General features: G+C 41.2%; 1 non-coding gene across 1 annotated transcript; it reads left to right on the top strand.

Moving 5' to 3' along the window:
• Positions 1-2,961: 2,961 nt before the first annotated feature.
• Positions 2,962-3,069, top strand: LOC120360205 (U6 spliceosomal RNA). The gene has a single exon (XR_005576783.1). It is a non-coding gene; the product is annotated as a U6 spliceosomal RNA (small nuclear RNA).
• Positions 3,070-4,742: the final 1,673 nt, after the last annotated feature.

The raw sequence follows: 4,742 nt of genomic DNA, 5'->3' as shown, positions 1-4,742 counted from the left end.
GGTGAGCCAAGATAGCGCCATTGCACTCCAGCCTGGGTAACAAGGGCAAAACTCCGTCTCAAAAAAAAAAAAAAAAAAAAAAAAAAAAAGCATGCATACCTTTGGGTGGGGCACAGTGGCTCACACCTATAATCCCAGCGCTTTAGGAGACTGAAGTGGGAGGATCACTTGAATCCAGAAGTTAGAGACCAGCTTGAGCAACTTAGAGGAAATTTGTCTCTAAATAATCTCTAAAAAATAATAAAAAATTAGCCAGGCGTGTAGGTGCATACCTGTAGTCCCAGCTACTTGAGAGGCTGAGGCAGGGGAATTGCTTGAGCCCCGGAAGTTGAGGCTTCAGTGTGCTGTGATCATGCCACAGCACTCAACTTGAGCAACAGAGACTGTCTGAAACAAACAAACATGCATGCCCCTTGGATCTAATAAAAGAAAACAATCATGCAGATGGTTCAGGAAGCATATTTAAGGGTGTTTTCACATTCTTACCTAATTAAAAAGGCAAAACATCTAAGTTATTTTTAAAAAGCACTGGCCAAATATAGTAAATTTGCACAAGAGAATACTTTTTGGTATTAGTAATGATATAAATGCATATTGATTGCATTGAAAATTCACCATAGGCCGGGCACGGTGGCTCACGCCTATAATCCCAGCACTTTGGGAGGCCAAGGTGGGTGGATCATGAGGTCAAGAGATCCAGACCATCCTGGTCAACATGGTGAAACCCCGTCTCTACTAAAAAAAAAATACAAAAAAACTAGCTCGGCATGGTGGTGCGTGCCTGTAATCACAGCTACTTAGGAGGCTGAGGCAGGAGAATTGCCTGAACTCAGGAGTCGGAGGTTGCGGTGAGCCGAGATTGCGCCATTGCACTCCAGCCTGGGTAACAAGAGCAGCGAAACTCCGTCTCAAAAAAAAAAAAAAAAGTTCACCATACATTGTATAATCTTGGTTCATTGGAAAATATGTGTTAGGACAACTTTTGCTCAGGCTCTGCCTAGGTTCTCGGAATATGGAGTGATTTTAATTGCTCTATGTCTTCAATGCTCAGGAGATAAAAGCCCCATGATGCATTGGGTGTGGTCAGACCTCATGGCTCCTCATCCATTATACTTCTGATGCAGCCACACCCTGATAACAATCAGAGATAAACTCAGAGTTTATCCTGTCTTAGAAAGATATCAAGTGCTCCCAGCCAGCTCTCTTACCTACTCCTTCACCCTCCCCTCCCACGCCCATAAGATCAATGAGATTATGCACATAATAAAGGGCTTGAGGCCCGGACCTCAGGGCCAACAAATTCCCATGCTTCAGTTGGTCCCCTGGACCCATGCTGTAAATTCTACTCTTGTGTCTCTGCCTTTGTTTCCTTTTCTCAATCCCTCATCACCACTGGGACTAAGGGCACCCATGTACATGGTGGGGCTGGTACCCAACATAGATAGCCAAATCATGAGTCAACTCCGATTCACAATTGCCACAAAGAGAATTAAATACCTAGGAATACAACTTACAAGGGATGTGAAGGGCCTCTTCAAGGAGAACTACAAACAACTGCTCAAGGAAATAAGAGAGGACACAAACAAATGGAAAAATATTCCATGCTCACCAATAGGAAGAATCAACATTGTGAAAATGGCCATACTGCCCAAAGTAATTTATAGAGTCAGTGCTATCCTCATCAAGCTACCATTGACTTTCTTCACAGAATTAGGAAAGACGACTTTAAATTTCATATGAAATCAAAAAAGAGCCAGGATAGCCAAGATAATCATAAGTAAAAAGAAGAAAGCTGGAGGTGTCACGCTACCTGACTTGAAACTATACTACAAGGCTACAGTAACCAAAAGAGCATGGTACTGGTACCAAAACAGATATACAGACAAATGGAACAGAACAGGGACCTCAGAAATAATGCCACACATCTACAACCATCTGATCTTTGACAAATCTGACAAAAACAAGCAATAGGGAAAGGATTCCCTATTAAATAAATGGTGTTGGGAAAACTGGCTAGCCATATGCAGAAAACTGAAACTGGACCCCTTCCTTACACCTTATATAAAAATTAACTCAAAATGGATTAAAGACTTAAATTAAATGTAAGACCTAAAACTATAAAAACCCTAGAAGAAAACCTAGGCAATACCATTCAGGACATAGGCATGGGTAAAGACTTCATGACCAAAACACCAAAGGCAATGACAACAAAAGCCAAAATTGACCAATGGCATTTAATTAAACTAAAGAGCTTCTGCACAGCAAAATATATTTTTATCAGAGTGCACAGTCAACCTACAGAATGGGAGAAAAATTTTGCAAGTTATCCATCTGACAAACAGCTAATCTCCAGAATCTACAAGGAACTTAAACAAATTTACAAGAAAAAAACAACCCCATCAAAAAGTGGGAGAAGGATATGAACAGACACTTCTCAAAAGAAGACATTTATGTGGCTCAACAAACAAATGAAAAAAAGCTCATCAACACTGGTCATGAGAGAAATGCGAATCAAAACCACATTGAGATACCATTAGTTAGAATGGTGGTCAGTTAGAATGGCAATCATTAAAAACTCAGGAAACAAATGCTGGAGAATATGTGGAGAAATAAAAACAAATGCTGAAGAATATGTGCAGAAATAGAAACAAATAAAAAAGTCAGGAAACAACAAATGCTGGAGAAGATGTGGATAAATGGAATGCTTTTAAACTGTTGGTGGGAGTGTAAATTAGTTCAACCATTGTGGAAGACAGTGTGATGATTCCTCAAGGGATCTAGAACCAGAAAGACTGTTTGACCCAGCAATTCCATTACTGGATATATACCCAAAGGATTATAAATCATTCTACTATAAAGGTGCATGTACATATATGTTTTTTGCAGCACTATTCACAATAGCAAAGATTTGGAACGAACCTGAATGCTCATCAATGATAGACTGGACAAAGAAAATGTGGCGTGCTCGCTTCGGCAGCACATATACTAAAATTGGAATGATACAGAGAAGATTAGCATGGCCCTTGCGCAAGGATGACATGCAAATTTCGTGAAGCATTCCATATTTTTTTAAATTTAAAATTTAAAAAAAATAAAAGAAAATGTGGCACATATACACCATGGGATACTATGCAGCCATAAAAAGGAATGAGTTCATGTCCTTTGTAAGGACATGGATGAAGCTGGAAACCATCATTTCCAGCAAACTAACACAGGAACAGAAAACCAAACACCACATGTTCTGACTCATAAGTGGGAGTTGGACAATGAGAACACATGGACACAGGGAGGTGAACATCGGACACTGGTGGCTCTTGGCAGGGGGCTAGGGGAGGAATAGCATTAGGAGAAATACCGAATGTAGATGATGGGTTGATAGGTGCAGCAAACCACCATGGCACATGTATACCTATGTAACAAACCTGCACATTCTGCACATGTATCCCAGAACTTAAAGTAAAATAATAATAAAAAAGAATGAGATCATTTCTTTTGCTAGAACATGGTTGGAGCTGGAGGCCATTATCCTAGTCAGACTAACATAGAAAACCAAATACCACATGTTTTTACTTGTAAGTGGGAGCTAAACATTGAGTATACATGGACACAGAGAAGGGAACAATAAATACCAGGGCCTACTTGAGGATGAAGGGTGGGAAGAAGGTGAGGGTCTGAAAAACGACCTGTTGCCGGGCGCGGTGGCTCAAGCCTATAATTCCAGCAATTTGGGAGGCCGAGGCGGGTGGATCACGAGGTCAAGAGATCGAGACCGCCGGGCACGGTGGCTCACGCCTGTAATCCCAGCACTTTGGGAGGCTGAGGCGGATGGATCACCAGGTCAAGAAATCGAGACCATCCTGGTCAACATGGTGAAACCCCCGTCTCTACTAAAAATACAAAAAATTAGCTGGGCGTGGTGGCGCGTGCCTGTAATCCCAGCTACTCAGGAGGCTGAGGCAGGAGAATTGCCTGAACCCAGGAGGCGGAGGTTGCGGTGAGCCGAGATCGCGCCATTGCACTCCAGCCTGGGTAACAAGAGCGAAACTCTGTCTCAAAAAAAAAAAAAAAAAAAAAAACATGGTGAAACCCCGTCTCTACTAAAAATACAAAAAATTAGCTGGGCATGGTGGTGCGTGCCTGTAATCCCAGCTACTCAGGAGGCTGAGGCAGGAGAATTGCCTGAACCCAGGAGGCGGAGGTTGCGGTGAGCCGAGATCGCACCATTGCACTCCAGCCTGGGTAACAAGAGTGAAACTCCGTCTCAAAAAAAAAAAAAAAAAAAAAAAAATACAAAAAATTAGCTGGGCATGGTGGTGCGTGCCTGTAATCCCAAATACTCAGGAGGCTGAGGCAGGAGAATTGCTTGAACCCAGGAGGCGGAGGTTGCGGTGAGCCAAGATCATGCCATTGCACTCCAGCCTGGGTAACAAGAGCGAAACTCTGTCTCAAATAAAATAAAATAAAATAAAATAAAATTTATTCTCTTTAACCTCTTTTCTGTCTTTTTTGTTTCGTTTTGTTTTTTGTTTTTTTCTTTGTTTTTATTTTTTTTGTTTTTTTCTCTTTTTTTCTGTCTTAAGATACAAAATATATCTGTGTATATTTATAGATATAGATACACAGATATACACATACATGTATATGAAATATATATATGCATGTGTGTGTGTATATATATGGCACTTTGGGAGGATATGTGTACTACACACACACACACACACACACACACACACACACACACA

Source organism: Saimiri boliviensis, chromosome 19 (assembly GCF_048565385.1).
Source record: "Saimiri boliviensis isolate mSaiBol1 chromosome 19, mSaiBol1.pri, whole genome shotgun sequence".
NCBI classification, from domain to species: Eukaryota; Metazoa; Chordata; class Mammalia; order Primates; family Cebidae; genus Saimiri; species Saimiri boliviensis.
Note: the sequence above shows the minus strand (reverse complement) of the source record. Positions and strands in the feature narration are given on the sequence as shown.